Consider the following 18,011-nt stretch of genomic DNA (forward strand, 5'->3'; position numbering starts at 1 on the left):
ACGTAGGGCGTGCACGCGCTCCGATGGATGTACCAGCAAGAGCGCGAACCTTGGGGGCGTCCCCTGAGATGACATCATCCGCTTCCAATATAAAAGGTCTCAGTATTCGCTAAATGAATCGAGTTAGAAAGGGGGATTGCTTTGGCTTTACTCCCAAGCTACTCTACCTCCTCGGACTTACCAGGGGTACCCGCTCCTCGGGGGCCTCGCTCTCTTTTCTTTATTTCAGATTAGAGATAGGAACAGGTACTTGCTCCTTGAGGGCCCATGTCCCTGGACACTCTGAAGATTCTCTACTGCCTGGAAGCTATCGCAGATACAGACATTTGTGAGTTACCATCGCTCTCTCAGAGCTTTCCCTGGAACCAGGTACTCGTTCCTCCAGGGCCTAACCCTTTCCAGCTGCTGAGCCTTCTAAAGCCCTTATGTGAGTTTTGTCATCCAGTTCTGGCAATGAACACAGCATACCCTGTCTACTCACTATCTATAGTTTCTCTACAGCTCAGCAACCCTGGGATTGCGGTTCCAGTACCTGAGGGCCTTCAGCCCTGCCGGGCATATCAGCTCACTACTGCCACCTCTGGTGGTTCTACTAACTTCTCTAAAAAAAGAATTATCTGTGTCTGTCTTCGTACTCAAGCCTAGCCGGTGGTCCCTCTCAGGATATCCTCCTGGGGGCGCTGTTATCTGCCATCGGCCCAAGGATTCACCTATCTACATTCCTCTACAGCTGAGTGCCCTCTCCAAGCACTCCGCTGGTAACAGATTGCTACTCCTTCTCCATCAGGAGTCTTCAGCAACAGATTCATAACAGATTGCTACTCCGCAGTCTAAACCCTAACAGATTGTTTACTACTCCCTCTACAGGAGCTGAGCATATCAGATTGCTAACTCCTCCTTCCAAAGGAGCAGATTCATTACAGATTGCTAACTCCTCCTCCCACAGGAGCAGATTCATTACAGATTGCTAACTCCTCCCTTCTTGAGGAGTAGATCATAACAGATTGCTAACCCCTCCTTCCTCAGGAGCCGAATAATAACAGATTGCTAACTCCTCCTTCCTCAGGAGCCGAAACCTAATACTTGCCACAGTACCATTCACAGCCGGCTCCGAATCCAGCCTGTCAGTTACGCCTCTCCTCGCCTATCCTCTGGACATGGACTTTCAAGGCTCAGGCCTCCCTTTGCTCGGGTGCCTTCAGTTCCCTATTGTTCCTTTGGCACCTGAGCTCTTGTACCGAATACAGTCCAGGATAGAACTATGCCATCTACCGACTGCTGTCTCTGGGCTGTACAGCTACTCAACTCTCGCTAACCTCGAGGCCCACCTAAGTCCTGCCGGCACCCAAAGACTCAACTCGAGGGGAACGAGGGCTGGTATAAGTGAAGCTCCAATGGCCTCTAGCTTCAGCCCACTCCACCTGCTGATGGTGGGGACCCGTAGGTCCTCACCTACGGGTTGCATCAACCCCACCTCAGCCCAAGGATCCACCTCCAATGCAACAATACACAGTTACATGGATATGTGTGTGTGTTTGAGAAGATGAGAGATAGCTCTGGGGATAGGGGTATGTGTGTGTTTGTGTATGTTTGAGGAGTTTTCAGTATAAGTGGTATCAAGTGCTGGGAATACATAGTTATATGAACATATAAGAACATAAGATATACCATATTGGGTCAGACGAAGGATCCATCAAGCCCAGCATACTGTTTCCAAAGGTGGCCAATCCAAGTCATAAGTACCTGGCAAGTACCCAAACATTGAATAGATCCCATGCTACTAATGCCGGCAACAAGCAGTGGCTATTCCCTGTTGATTAATAGCAGTTTATGGACTTCTCCTCCAGGAACTTATCCAAAACGTTTTAAAATCTATCTCACTAGCTTCCTTAAACACATCCTTTGGAAATGAATTTCAGAGCTTAATTGTGCAATTAGTGAAAAAGAATTTTCCCCAGATTTGTTTTAAATGTGCTATTTGCTAATTTCATAGAGTGACTCCTCGTCTTTATATTATCTGAAAGGGTAAATAGCCTTTTCACATTTACTCGATCAAGTCCTTTCATGATTCTGTAGACCTCTGTCATATCCCCCCTCTCAGTTGTCTCTTCTCCAAGCTGAACAGCCCAAATATCTTTAGCTTTTTCTTGTAGGGGAATCTGTTCCATTCCCTTTATCATTTTGGATGCCCTTCTCTGCACTTTCTCTAGTGCAACTATATCTTTTTTGAGATGCAGTGACCAGAATTGCACACAGCATTCAAGGTGCAGTCTCACCATAGAGCGATACAGAGGCATTATGACATTTTCCGTTCTATTAACCATTCCCTTTCTAATAATTCCTAACATTCTGTTTGCTTTTTTGACTGCTGCAGCACACTGAGCCGACAATTTCAATGTATTATCCAATATGATGCCTAGATCTCTTTCCTGGGTGGTAGCTCCTAATATGGAACCTAACATTGTGTAACTACAGCAAGGGTTATTTTTCCCTATATGCAACACCTTGCACTTATCCACATTAAATTTCATCTGCCATTTCGATGTCCAATTTTTCAGTCTCGCAAGGTCCTCCTGCAATTTATCACAATCCGCTTGTGATTTAATTACTCTGAATAATTTTGTATCATCTGCACATTTGATTACCTCACTCGTCGTATTCCTTTCCAGATCATTTATAAATATATTGAAAAGCACTGGTCCAAGTACAGATCCCTGAGGCACTCCACTGTTTACCCTTTTCCACTGAGAAAATTGACCATTTAATCCTACTCTCTGTTTCCTGTTATTTAACCAGTTTGTAATCCATGAAAGGACATCACCTCCTATCCCATGACTATTTAGTTTTTGTAGAAGCCTCTCATGAGGTACTTTGTCAAACGCCTTCTGAATATCCAAATACACTACATCTACCGGTTCACCTTTATCCACGTGTTTATTAACCCCTTCAAAAAAATGAAGCAGATTTGTTAGGCAAGACGTCCCTTGAGTAAATCCATGCTGGCTGTGTCTCATTAAACCATATCTATCTAAATGTTTTGTGATTTTATTCTTTATAATGGTTTCCATGATTTTGTCTGGCACTGAAGTCAGGCTCACTGATCTATAGTTTCCCAGATCAACTTTGGAGCCCTTTTTAAATATTGGGGTTACATTCGCCACCTTCCAGTCCTCAAGTTCAACAGATGATGTTAATGATAGGTTACAAATTACTTATAATAGGTCTGAAATTTCATTCTTGAGCTTGTATACAACCCTGGGATGTATACCATTCAGTCCAGGTGATTTGCTGCTCTTCAGTTTGTCAATCTGGCCTACTGCATCTTCCAAGTATAACCGTGATTTGGTTCAGTTCCTCTGAATCGTCACCTTTGATAACTATCTCCGGAACCAGTATCTCCCCCGCATCCTCCTCAGTAAACACCAAAGCAAATAATTTTTTTAGTCTTTCCGCACTGGCCTTATCTTCCCTAAGTGCCCCTTTAACCCCTTGATCATCTAACGGTCCAACCGACTCCCTCGCAGGCTTTCTACTTCGGATGTATTTTTAAAAGATTTTATTATGAGTCTTTGCCTCAACTACCAACTTCTTTTCAAATTCTCTCTTCGCCTCCCTTATCAATGTCTTACATTTAACTTGCCAGTGCTTATCGTTTTTCCTATTATCTTCAGATGGATCCTTCTTCAAATTTTTGAAGGATGTTTTTTTTTGGCTAAAATAGCCTCTTTCACCTCACCTTTTAACCATGACGGTAATCGTTTTGCCTTCTTCCACCTTTCTTAATGCGTGGAATACATATGGACTGCGCTTCTAGGATGGTATTTTTTTAACAATTTCCATGCCTGTTGTACACTCTTAACCTTTGTAGCTGCTCCTTTCAGTTTCTTTCTATTTTTCTCATTTTATCAAAATTTCCCTTTTGAAAGTTTAGCACAAGAGCCGTGGATTTGCACACTGCCCCCCCTTCCAGTCATTAATTCAAATTTGATCATGTTATGATCACTTTTGCCAAGCGGCCCCACCACCGTTACCTCTCTCACCAAATCCTGCTGTCCACTGAGAATTAGATCTAAAATTGCTCCCTCTCTCATTAGATCCTGAACCAATCTGTCATTTAATCCATCCATCTCTAGCATGTCCTGATGTTTCACTTACCCAGTCAATATTGAGGTAATTGAAATCTCCCAATATTACTTCACTACCAGTTTGGTTAGCTCCCCTAATTTCTCTTAGCATTTCATTGTTCATCTCATCATTTTGGCCAGGTGGATGGTAGTATATTCCTATCACTATTTTCTTCCCCGACATACATGGGATTTCTACCCATAAAGTTTCTATTGTGCATTTAGTCTCTTGCAGGATCCTTAACCTGTTGAAGTCTATGCAATCCTGGACATAAAGCACCACACCCCCACCAAGTTGCTTCTCTATATCATTGCGATATAAATTGTATCCTAGTATGGCACTATTCCATTGGTTACCCTCCTCCTAGCATGTCTCTGAGATGTCAATTAAGTCAATCTTATCCTTTAATACTAGACACTCTAACTCTCCCATCTTACTTCTTAGACTTCTGGCATTGGCATACAGACATTTCAAAGTGTGTTTTGTGTTTGATTTAACAGCCTGCTTTTTAATTGACGGATAATTTGGAATCTTTTAGCTCACATGATTCTTTACTTATAGGCACTTGGACTACTTTTCTTATTATTGGAACCTCACTGTCGGGATGCCCTAACGCTGTCTCATTAGTATCCTTTGAATATACCTCCCTCCGAACCATGCGCTGCTGAGCGACTGTCTACTTTCCCCTTTGTTCAAGTTTAAAAGCTGCTCTATCTCCTTTTTAAAGGTTAGCGCCAGCAGTCTGGTTCCACCCTGGTTAAGGTGGAGCCCATCCCTTCGGAAGAGACTCCCCCTTCCCCAAAAGGTTCCCCAGTTCCTAACAAAGCTGAATCCCTCTTCCTTGCACCATCGTCTCATCCACACATTGAGACTCCGGAGCTCTGCCTGCCTCTGGTGACCTGCGCGTGGAACAGGGAGCATTTCAGAGAATGCCACCCTGGAGGTTCTGGATTTAAGCTTTCTACCTAAGAGCCTAAATTTGGCTTCCAGAACCTCCCTCCCACATTTTCCTATGTCGTTGGTGCCCACATGTACCACGACAGCTGGCTCCTCCCCAGCACTGTCTAAAATCTTATCTAGGTGATGCGTGAGGTCCACCACCTTCTCACCAGGCAGGTTTGTTACCAGGTGATCCTCACACCCACCAGCCACCCAGCTATCTACATTCCTAATAATTGAGTCACCAATTATGTCAGTTGACCTCACCCTTCCCTCCTGGGAGACACATCCTTGATGCAAGAGGACAATGCATCACCTGGAGAGTATATCCTTGCTACAGGATCACTTCCTGCTGCACCAGGTTGATGTTATCCAACCAGGAGAAATTCCTTCTCCATGGCAGCACCAGGACTGCCAGCTTGGAGTTGGAACTTGAGTACTATGTCCCTAAAGGTCTCATCTATAAACCTCTCTGTCTGCCTCAGCTCCTCCAGGTCTGCTGCTCTAGCCTCCAGAGATCAGACTTGTTCTCTGAGAGCCAGGAGCACTTTGCCCCAGGTGTACACATGCAACCTCTCACCGGCAGTTAAAACATCATACATGTGATATTCAATGCAGAAGACTGGGAGGCCCTCCTCTTGCTGTTGGATTGCTGTCTTCATCTTAATTCTTAGTTAAGTTTAGGATGCTAAGGGAGTAGGAATGTGTATTTAAGAGTCCTTTAAATGTATTGGTGTATTCACTTTTAAGTTGGTAGTGACATGAAATGGGATAATTGATAAAGCCAGGGGCAATCCTGTGTTTTAGATAAAGGGCTGATTGATTTTTAATGTGAAAGTGTCTCCTGTCTATAACTCAAAGAATGAGCTAGTGGTGGGAGAGAGGGAAAGACAAACACACTGAAACTCTAAGCCTTTACCTACCTTTTGACTTGCTTTTTTTTAACAAACACACTCAACGCACACCAAAGAATATACTACAATAGTTTACCTCTCCCCAAAACTTTTTTAAGTTCTAAAATTTCCCAAAGCAATCCTTACCGATCCTCTTCAGCCACCAGTAAGATGATACTCTCCCCTCGGTGCTCTACTGGATTGTGTGTTTGAGAAGATGAGAGATGGCTCTGGGGATAGGGTATGTGTGAGATGAGTTTTCCCTGTAAGTGATATCGAAGTCCTGGCATTACACAGTTACATGGATATGTGTTGTGTGTGTTTGGGTTGAGGGATGCCTGTGGGGACAGGGGTTTTTCTTTTTTTTTTTGGCATGTACAGAGTGCGGAATGAATTAAGTTTGCGAGAAAGTATAGATATGTACTGTGTGTAGGGGTTGGAACAAGAGAGCTGTGTGCCATATTGCAGATGAGATTCCGCAATCAGCCAAATCGGTTTATGAAAAGTGAGCACCAAGATCCTCTGAGGGAAAGGTGAGACAGGCCTTTCAAAAGAAGTTTAAGTGGAGCGACCCAGTGGCACAGTGGCAGAGGTTTGCATTGACATGTGGAGGGATTTGGGAGTCTTTCAGTCCCCAAGCTAGTTGGGGCTAGGAGTGCTACGGAGACAGTACTCACAGCCCTTGGGAGAGGAGCTATAGGAATGGTGCCATGGTGATACCTAGTGGTCAGATTTAGAGCCCCGGCTTGCATGGTTCATAAGGAGTTCTGGTGCATTGGGAGGGGATAAAAATATCCCTAGGTGGTTTTGAATGAAGAATTAAGGCACCAGATCTCGGCTCCGGTTCCAGCTGAGCTGGAAGCCCATAGGAGCAGGAGGAAAATGCTGGAAACTTTAGTCACATGGGAAGATTGTTAGAAAATGCTTGTTCTTATTTTTGAGAATAAGGCCATAGATGGAATCATGCTGGGGGAACCTGCAGCCCAGCCTTAGGAGCAAGAGAAAATAAAGTATTAGGATATGAGGATGATGTTATATAAGTGGATAGGGTCAGCAGAATCTGAGGATGGTGTTAAATGAGTGGGTAGGGTCTCTCAAGGATCTGAGGACAGTGTATTTGAGTGGGTAGGGTCTCTGTAGGATCTAAGGATGGTGTATTTGAGTGGGTAGGGTCTCTGTAGGATCTAAGGATGGTGTATTTGAGTGGGTAGGGCCTCTCAAAGATCTGAGGACAGTGTATTTGAGTGGGTAGGGTCTCTGTAGGATCTAAGGATGGTGTATTTGAGTGGGTAGGATCTAAGGATGGTGTATTTGAGTGGGTAGGGTCTCTGTAGGATCTAAGGATGGTGTATTTGAGTGGGTAAGCTCTCTGTAGGATTTAAGGATGGTGTATTTGAATGGGAAGGGTCTCTGTAGGATCTGAGGATGGTACTTTATGAGTGGGTAGGGTTTCTAGGATCTAAGGATGGTGTATTTGAGTGGGAAGGGTCTCTGTAGGATCTGAGGTCAGTGTATTTGAGTGGGTAGGGTCGCTAGGATCTAAGGATGGTACATTTCAGTGGGAAAGGTCTCTATAGGATCTGAGGATGGTACTTTATGAATGGGTAGGGTTTCTAGGATCTAAGGATGGTGTATTTGAGTGGGAAGGGTCTCTGTAGGATCTGAAGACAGTGTATTTGAGTGGGTAGGGTCTCTGTAGGATCTAAGGAAGGTGTATTTGAGTAGATAAGGTCTCTGTATGATATGGGAATGGTATTATATGAGAGGGTAAGGTTTCTATAGAATTTGAGGATGGTGTATTTGAGTGTGTAGGATCATTATAGGATCTGAGAATGGTATTATATGAGTGGGTAGGGTCTCTGTAGTATCTAAGGATGTGTACTTGAGTGGGTAGGGTCTCTGTAGGATCTAAGGATGGAGTATTTGAATGGGCAGGGTCACTATAAGACCCGAGGATGCTGTTATATGAGTGGGAGGGTCTCTGTAGGATCTGAGAATGGTGTAATATGAATGGGAAGGGTATCTGTAGGATATACGGATGGTGTATTTAGTGGGTAGGGTCACTATAGGACCTGAGGATGCTGTTTTATGAGTGGGATGGTTTCTGTAGGATCTGAGAATGGTATAATATGAATGGGAAGGGTATCTGTAGGATCTGAGGATGATGTATTTGAGTGGGAGGGTATCTGTAGGATCTGAGGATGGTATAATATGAATGGGAAGGGTATCTGTAGGATCTGAGGATGATGTATTTGAGTGGGAAGGGTCTCTGTAGGATCTGAGGATGATGTATTTGAGTGGGAAGGGTCTCTATAGGATCTGAGGATGATGTATTTGAGTGGGTAGGGTCTCTGTAGGATCTGAGGATGATATATGAGTGGGTAGGGTCTGTGTAGGCAGGTTCATGCTTCTCTAATACACCTTCAAAATATATATTTTAAGGCCCTGAATAAATAGTTGCTTGTGTTTGCTGAATATTTTGTGAACATATCCTTGCTGATGTCCTCTGTTTACCCTCTGGAGCCTCTTTCTCCAACTCCCCACCCATTCTCCCGTCTCCTAACCTTTCATCCTTTTGTTATTCTTTTCCCTTTTTTTTTATATTCCTGTAACACATCTGTTGCAGCTGTATACAGTTCCACCAAATAATTATCCATCTTTAGTTCTTCCTGTCAGAACCCCGGATAAACTCTTCTCCTGCTAGCAGGTGGCTAATTCCATATTGCATAGCCAAGCCCGGCCCGAGCCTGAGGAGTCTCCTCCTCCTGCTGTCCAAAAGCCACCCATTGTGCAACGCGTGGGGCTCGGTCAGGAGCAGAGCTGACCCAGAACCTGACCTGCACTTAATTAAATATTGGATTAAGCCAAGGAAGTATGCAAGTTTAAGATTCTCAGGTTTAAGCGGGGAAGTTAAGCGGCCTGGCAGGTGAACGGATGACGTGAACGAGCGAGCTCACCTGCGACACGGCAAGGTCAAGCTCTCTCTCTCTGCCGGGGGGAGACGATGGCCCAGATTAACTCTTTCATCTCATGGCAGGTGCGACGTTGGAATAAATCCCATGGCACAGCTGCCGATTCACTTTCATGTCACCAGGGGGACAAACGGAGGCGATCCTGGTCCGTTCTGGGAAGGGGGTGGGTGCTGACGGGCTGGTCCAGCAGTTCTCAGCTGGTGCTCAGCCTGGCCAGTCGGTGTTTCAGGATATCCATAATGATGAACCTGTGTGCAATTAATCTGCCCAAGAGTAGCTGTCCTCATGAAGGCAAGTTTTCTTTCTGCCGATGCGTCAAGCTCTCTGATGGCAAGAGGGAGCTGTAAAGCATCTGAAAAGTGGCCATTTCTCAGTGGAATTAAGTTCCACTCAATGCTCAGTGCTATTAAGTTCACTTAGAGAATAGCCAGTGCCATTAGCAATGGTTACATGGAATAGACTTAGTGTTTGGGTAATTGCCAGGTTCTAATGGCCTGGATTGGCCACTGTTGGAAACAGGATGCTGGGCTTGATGGACCCTTGGTCTGACCCAGTATGGCATTTTCGTATGTTCTTATGGAAGTCTCTTGCCTGTTCAGCCAGCACAGGGCCACAGATTATTTGTACAATACCAGCATATGGCACTGATCGATTGTCTCAGAAGGTCACAAACCAGTAACTCTGCCTTCTGTGCTTTGAAGTCTTAGATTCGATGGATTGTCTTTGTGTTTACGATTTTATATCTTTAATGTGCTCTTTATTTATTTTGTACTGTGAATGATGTAACCAATGAAACGTATGAAATAGATTGTAGACGAGCCAGCTTCCGTTTTCTCCTCTTTCCAGGCAGTTTTCTGCGTGATTATCAGTACAAGATGCTTTCGCTTTTCTCCTCTGCTTGCTGCTGGAGAACTGGTGAAATTCAGGCTTCGCTTTGTAGGGAAAAAGTACCGGACCTGAGGTGATGTGGGGCCATCTTTACCCACCCCCCCCCCCCGAACATCAGCTGCCCCCACACCAAATGCCCTCCCTTCCCAACATTCTTTCTCCTCCTCCCTGTACTGTCCATCCTCTGCATCCTCCCTTTCCCAGTGCTCTCCCTCTCTCCATCCTCCCTTTCCCAGTGCTCTTCTCCCCCTCTCTATCCTCCCTTTCCCAGTTCTCTCCCTCTCTCCATCCTCTGTATCCTCCCTTTCCCAGTGCTCTCCTTCTCTCAGTATCCTCCCCAGTGCTCTTCTCCCCCTCTATATCCTCCCTTCCCCGGTGCTCTCCCTCTCAGTATCCTCCCTTTCCCAGTGCTCTTCTCCCCCTCTCCATCCTCTGTATCTTCCCTTTCCCAGTGCTCTCCCTCTCTCAGTATCCTCCCCAGTGCTCTTCTCCCCCTCTATATCCTCCCTTCCCTGGTGCTCTCCCTCTCAGTATCCTCCCTTTCCCAGTGCTCTTCTCCCCCTCTCCATCCTCCCTTCCCTGGTGCTCTCCCTCTCTCAGTATCCTTCCCAGTGCTCTTATCCCCCCCTCTCCATCCTCCCTTCCCTGGTGCTCTCCCTCTCTCAGTATCCTCCCCAGTGCTCTTATCCCCCCTGTCCATCCTCCCTTCCCCGGTGCTCTCCCTCTCTCAGAATCCTCCCCAGTGCTCTTATCCCCCCTGTCCATCCTCCCTTCCCCGGTGCTCTCCCTCTCTCAGTATCCTCCCCAGTGCTCTTATCCCCCCTGTCCATCCTCTCCATCCTCCCTTCCCTGGTCCTCTCCCTCTCTCAGAATCCTTCCCACTGCTCTTCTCCCCCTTTCCATCCTCTGTATCCTCCCTTCCCCGGTGCTCTCCCTCTCTCAGTATCCTCCCTTTCCCAGTGCTCTTCTCCCCCCCCCCCCATCCTCTGTATCCTCCCTTCCCCGGTGCTCTCCCTCTCTCAGTATCCTCCCTTTCCCAGTGCTCTTCTCTCCCCCCCCCCCCCAATCCTCTGTATCCTCTCTTACCCGGTGCTCTCCCTCTCTCAGTATCCTCCCTTTCCCAGTGCTCTTCTCCCCCCCCCCCCCCCCAATCCTCTGTATCCTCCCTTCCCCGGTGCTCTCCCTCTCTCAGTATCCTCCCTTTCCCAGTGCTCTTCTCTCCCCCCCCCCCCCAATCCTCTGTATCCTCCCTTACCCGGTGCTCTCCCTCTCTCAGTATCCTCCCCAGTGCTCTTATCCCCCCCCCCCCCAATCCTCTGTATCCTCTCTTACCCGGTGCTCTCCCTCTCTCAGTATCCTCCCCAGTGCTCTTCTCCCCCTTTCCATCCTCTGTATCCTCCCTTCCCCGGTGCTCTCCCTCTCTCAGTATCCTCCCTTTCCCAGTGCTCTTCTCCCCCCCCCCCCCATCCTCTGTATCCTCCCTTCCCCGGTGCTCTCCCTCTCTCAGTATCCTCCCCAGTGCTCTTATCCCCCCCCCATCCTCTGTATCCTCCCTTACCCGGTGCTCTCCCTCTCTCAGTATCCTCCCCAGTGCTCTTCTCCCCCCCCCCCCCCCTCTGTATCCTCCCTTACCCGGTGCTCTCCCTCTCTCAGTATCCTCCCCAGTGCTCTTCTCCCTCTCCCAGTATCCTCCCTTCCCCGGTGCTCTCCCTCTCAGTATCCTCCCCAGTGCTCTTCTCCCTCTCCCAGTATCCTCCCTTCCCCGGTGCTCTCCCTGTAACCTCCCTTCCCCGGTGCTCTCCCTCTCTCAGTATCCTCGCTTACCCGGTGCTCTCCCTCTCAGTGTCCTTCCCAGTGCTCTTCTCCCTCTCCCAGTATCCTCCCTTCCCCGGTGCTCTCCCTCTCTCAGTATCCTCCCTTCCCCGTGATCTCCCTCTCTCAGTATCCTCCCTTTCCCAGTGCTCTCTCTCTCTCAGTATCCTCCCTTTCCCAGTGCTCTCCCTCCCTTGCGTTTCATATTGATTAGTATTCTGTTTTAACCTTTTTACCAGCAGTTCCGGCAATCTTCCTCGGCTTAGGTCAGCGTGTTGCCACACAGCTGTAAAGGAGTGTGTGCGTGTGTATGAGCACAGTCGTGCAGTAAAAGACCCCTGCCGGATTCCAGTTGGTTGAATACCGGATAACAGGGCTTTTACTGCATGACATGCACAGACCTGACTAGCCGGAGGGGCCCTGAGCTAGTGCAGCCTGACTGAGATCTTCCTTACACCTCTGTAAGTGGCAGTGAGAGGGAACAAGTGACTCCGATGTTGCAGGGAGATGTTCGGCCCAAACCGACCTCCTGTCCTCTCTCTCTCTCTTTGCATGCTGGTCCATGCAGTGCTGCTTTTAATTCACATCACACAGTGCACAGGACTATCCAGGAACGAATCAAAAAGACTCCCTCCAGTAAGTTTCAGACAAGGGAAGGAGAAAAAAGGAATTTAAAAAAAAAAAAAAAAAAGCCCAACACGATTGGCGATAACCGGGCAACGCTTCTGCCGCTGAATAACAAACTTTGCAAATAAGTTTGGGGAAAGCAGTCAGCCCTGTGGGCGCGCGCGCCCCCCCCTGTGGGCTTGACCGTGGCTTTGGCGCATGCGCCGCTGCACAGGCGAAACTGCAGCGCTCGCCCCAACTGCAGATAAAAATCCTCTCTCTTCCCCCTCCCCCCCCCCCCCCCCCTAATCCCTAGGGAAACAAAATCAAACAAGCCCTAGCTGTGCTAACCAATTCCAATCCAGCAAAGCAATCAAATGCTGTTTACCTGAATCCAAACGCTTTCTAAAATGTTATTAAAAAGTAAAATGGAGTTTAGCCGCCCGCCAGAATGGAGGCTGGTGAGCAAACAGCGAGGGGGGATAAGATTCCCGTAATTATGTAGACACAAACCCCCTATCATCCTCACCATACAATGTAGCTTTGGCACATACAGATAAAAGGCCCTTTTGTCTAACATTACTGCAGCAGGCTGTGCAGGCGCATAATTAATGGGAAAAAGGCCCTTAGCATGGGGGGGGATGCTCATTTTTATGGGCTGTTTAGTGATCTTGCAAAGTCTCTTCCTCTCTTGTTTTTATCTTTCTGTTTTAAATGTCATAAACCAATTAACTGATTAGAAAACGGAACCCAAACTGATTAGCCGGCCGGCTCCTGCCACTGCTTCAGCCCAAGAGGTCAGGCGTGGGAGGCGGCTTCAGTCTTGCCCCTGGGCCTGCCCCTCCCGCAGTCAGCATGCAGGAGGCATTCGCTGCATGCATCGCAGACCCCGCTAGATGCACCCCCCTCCCATGATCAGCCCGGAAATCCTAGCAGCGCTGCGGCTGCACCGGGCTTCCGAGAAGGCTGTGGTGACTTGCAAGCGGTGGCCAGGATTACAAAGCTAAACATCATCAGTACTGCTGCTGCCTCAAGCCTCCGAAACGGCTGGGGCCACTGGTACAGAGCCAACTACAGGTACAAAACCCAACGTCGGCAATACGGCTGCATCGAGCTTGCAGAAAAGGTGCTTGGAGCAGCCACGATTGCAAAGCAGCCATGAATCCCCCAGATGGGGCACCTAAAATATGAGAGCCTCTGGCACTCATGGAGGCTAAGGGCCAGTCCCTTGCCAAAAGGGTCAAACAGGTAGAGCAGTGACCTGTCCAGAGTTAAGCAAAGAGAGTAAGGTACTCTCCTGAGCTGGACCAGGGATCCCCCACCTCTCTGTACACTCTGTCCTCACTATCTGTGATAGAGGCTGCAGGTCTCTGTTCCCCAAATAAAATACACAGGGGAATGCTTTATTTACTGGGATAATCAAAAACTATGTACAGGCTAGTAAAGGGTTTACAATAAAGTCTAGAGGGATTCCCAGTCATAAGGATTTTCCAATGACGATCCTCACCAGCTTCTTGCATTCATTGCAAGAACTACTCAACACTTGCAGTCACAGGTAAGGCTCGCCCTTTCTCTCTCCTTATAATGACACCTGGAAGCATCCTCCAGGACCCACTCGTCCGCCTCCCGCTCTAGGATGCCGGAACGTTCTTTTCCCCCCAATTCCAAGGTCATCTCTATCCAGCTTCCAAGCCTCAAGTTACCCACGCGTGGGCCCACCAGATCACGCCCCTCTGTGGCTCCCCAAAGCGCTCCTGGGCCTTCCTGGCATCCCTGGAACACTTTGCCCTTAGGTGCCCCACCTGGGTCCCTTGATAGCTCCTGGGCAAGCTTAAGAAAGATTACCCCCTGCCTTTCCCCTTGAGGGGGAATCCCCCTGCAGGACCCCTTCCTGGTCCCCCACCCACCAAGCAGACTCCTTCTCTCCACCCTAAACCATAATTTATAGTCCTAGAAGAACTCCCCAAAGAGGATTTTCTTTGCCACCTTCTTAAAGGAAGCCCTCGACGGAGTCCGTTAGCCAACAACCCCTTCTAGAAACTTCCTTCCATAGGCTCCATGGACATTAACCTACAGTGAGTCCTTTTACCAATTCTGCTGCCATCTGGTGGCCATTCACCAACATCGCAGGCCTGCAAGGTTTTCCCCCAAAACATTCAGGCTTGAACGAACCTTTACTCTTTCAGGAATAGGTAAAAGGTTTTCCCAGGTAGGGGCCCGTCACACGGGCTCCCAAGAAGGCCGGGGAAACCCCGCGTGGAGCAGCCAGGGCTGGATTTAGGAACAGGCAACGTAGGCGCATGCCCAGGATTGCTGGAAAACTGGGCTCCTCGGCTGATTTGCATGGGTGAGAAGCCCCGCCCCCCGGGCACCATCCTGTGAAATCCGTGGCCGATTGCAGCCCTGACATGAAGGCATATGCACGGGGCAGTGGTGGCACGGGGGCTGAGGGGTTGAGTAAAAGACATGGGGAGAAGGGGGAGCTGCTGGCAGTATGGGAATTTCTATTCTCAGTTCATTTACCCAAGGTGGGGGGGGGGGGGGCGGGTCAGAGTGGTCCTTATCTGCCTTGAATGTTACCCGGCTGGGTGTGGGTTCACCGGCACAGGTTTGCAAAGCTGCTTTATTGGAAAGCTGATTTCTAGCACTTAAATTTGTTAAAGCTAGCCTTAGGGTTTGTTTTTTTTTATTGAATAAATTCTTCATTGATCCTAGAGGCGAGGAAGAGCCTCAGCTGCGTCTCGAATAGAAACATCTGGTGCCTCGAGAGCCTGAATTTCGGTTGCACTTTGCCTTTCAGCACGTTTTCCCCTTCGGGTGCAGAGAGGATAGGGCGGCACGGGGCCGCCGCCGTGAATATTACCCTCCCTCTTTCCCGTGTTTCGGTCCAGCGCCGGCGATCAGAATCTGAATGCAGACGTGGCTGTTACTCAGACTGGATGCCAGTGCACGGTCCAGTTTAACCAGACAGGCAGCTCCCCCCGTCCCGTCCCGAGCCTTCAGAAGAAACCACATCAGTTGGGTTATTTGAGGCACCGGGAGCCAAAGCGAGAGAGAGTGGGGCAGGACCTGGTCCCCAGCCTGCAGAACACTCATTTCATTTAGAGAACTTGGGGCATTCGAAGTGGTAGCCACGCGCGTGCTTCAAGGCACGAGATGGCCGCAGCCTTGCCCGGTGGATAGGCTGGCGGGACCCCAATGCTGAGCTCACAGGGAGCACTCACGATAGGACCCCAGTGTTCTCCTGCACGTGCACGGACGTGGCCCGGTCCTGATTCTGCCCCAGCAGGAAAGCAGAACTGCAAAACTGTTCTTCTGTTATGATTTCAATGTGCAATTTGATATCTATCTGGCTTCTGAATTTGGATGCCTGTTTGTATAATCTTTGAAACCTAGAAATAAAATGTATATTGAGCCCCTCCCGCCCGAACAAGACAGAAAAGCAGAACTGTAACTCCATGCATCGAGTGGGGTAAAAGCAGGCTTGGTCTGGCCTATCTCTGGCAACTTGGAGTAAGTAATCTGGTTTTCTAGTACCTCAGCCTCGCTCTCTCTGTTATAGACAAATGTACACAGAAAACCTCAGAGCGGTAACGGAAGCTGTTAAGCTAATCTGATGTATCTAAATAGGCTCTATATATTAAATCCATGCTCCATTGATCATAATTATTTCCTGGTCTTTATCGGGCTGCCATCTTACCCCATTATTTACAGATCAGAGACTTTTCCATTCCTGTTGCTACACAACGCAAGTCTCTGCGGATTGGCAGCTGTGCTGGAGAGGTGGCAGGAGAGGGTGTCGTGGAGCAGCATACTTTATGTGTGTACGTGTGGCGGGATGCTGCAGTAGAGCGGCACACTATCTGTATGTGTGGGGGGCAGAGGGGCAGCTTAGAAGGAGTGCTCTGGACTGGCTTAATATGTGGGTGCAGGACGCTGTAGGGTGTGCTTAGAGTGGCATACCCTGTGTGTGTGTGTATGTGGGTAGGAGTGCTATGGAGTGGCCTAATATGTGTATGTGTGTGCAGGATGCTGTAGGGTGTGCTTAAGAGTGGCATACCCTGTGTGTGTGTGTGTAGGAGTGCTATGGAGTGGCCTAATATGTGTATGTGGGTGCAGGACGCTGTAGGGTGTGCTTAGAGTGGCATACCCTGTGTGTGTGTGTATGTGGGTAGGAGTGCTATGGAGTGGCCTAATATGTGTATGTGTGTGCAGGATGCTGTAGGGTGTGCTTAAGAGTGGCATACCCTGTGTGGGTGGGAGTGCTCTGGACTGGCCTAGTACATGTATTTGGGTGCAGAACGCTGTAGAGTGTACTTAGAGTGGCATACCCTGTGTGTGTGTGTGTGGGTAGGAGTGCTATGGAGTGGCATGCTGAGGGCGAGTGGGTGTTTGAGGCTGGCTGAGAGGAAGGGCTCTGGAGAAGCACCCTCTGTATGTAGATGGGGTGCTATAGAGGGGTGTGCTGTCTCAGCCTGGAGTCCGCTTCTGCCAGCCAGCTGTGTTTTTCTAAATGAGCACTCACAGACCTCCTGGGCTTACAGCCCCTGTCAGTTGTTAGGTATCACTGGTGCCCTGGCTTGCTGTTCCCTTGCAAATCAAGAGAGGCATTGATGACCCAGATATGTTACCTGGCCTGTGAGGCATTCGAATTAACAGAAGAATACATCATGTGAAAGGGGCAGCTTAAAAATACCTTGTATGCGATGCATCCTGCCAAAGAAATGAGGGTAAAGCGGGAGTTTCCTGGTCCCTGCGCTATGATCAATATGTTTACAGCTGGGCTACCTGTTCAGAGTGTCCTGCTTAGGCAGGCTTGCAACAGTTCTCCTATGTGCATTTTTTGTTTGATGTGAAAACTGCCAAGTTCAGCAGAGTTCTCCTGGCACAAAACAACAAGCGCCTATGAGAAACACTCTTAGGAATATAAGAGGATTTCCTGGAGATCCAATAACAATGCTATTTATTGTGGTATTTTAACAATCAGTCCAAGCTCTCCTGTAAACACCCAAAACGCATCTAACATAGTAATGATGGCGGAAAAGGACCAAATGGTCCATCCACTCTGCCCAGCAAGCTCCTTAAAGTAGTAACTGCCGCTCCGTGCAGGTTACCCCCATGTTTCTGTTAAGGGAAGTAACTGCCCCTCCGTACAGGTAACCCCCATGTTTCTGTTAAGGGTAGTAACTGTTACGCTTGGGCTGAGTTCAGGGGTAGTGAACACCACCCAAAAGGGTGGCTCCAGGTGGAGAGAGACAGGGATGGATGGAAACCGTGTCTGGGTCCCGGCTGGGTCAGGGCAGACAGCAAGTAGCAGTGTCTGGGTCCAGGCTGGGTCAGGGCAGGCGGCAGTTAGCAGGGTCTGGGTCCAGGCTGGGTCAGGGCAGGAGGCAGATAGCAGTGTCTAGGTTCAGGCTGGGTCAGGGCAGGCGGCAGATAGCAGTGTCTAGGTTCAGGCTGGATCAGGGCAGGCGGCAGATAGCAGTGTCTAGGTTCAGGCTGGGTCAGGGCAGGAGGCAGAGCAAGGCAGGTCAGAAGGCCCGTAGGCCACACACACACAGAAGGCCCGTAGGCCAGACACCGTAAGCGGGGCAAGGCAGGTCAGAAGGCCCGTAGGCCACACACCGTAAGCGGGGCAAGGCAGGTCAGAAGGCCCGTAGGCCACACACACACAGAAGGCCCGTAGGCCAGACACCGTAAGCGGGGCAAGGCAGGTCAGAAGGCCCGTAGGCCACACCCACACAGAAGGCCCGTAGGCCACACACAGTAAGCAGGG

Source organism: Rhinatrema bivittatum, chromosome 7 (genome assembly GCF_901001135.1).
Source record: "Rhinatrema bivittatum chromosome 7, aRhiBiv1.1, whole genome shotgun sequence".
NCBI lineage: Eukaryota > Metazoa > Chordata > Amphibia > Gymnophiona > Rhinatrematidae > Rhinatrema > Rhinatrema bivittatum.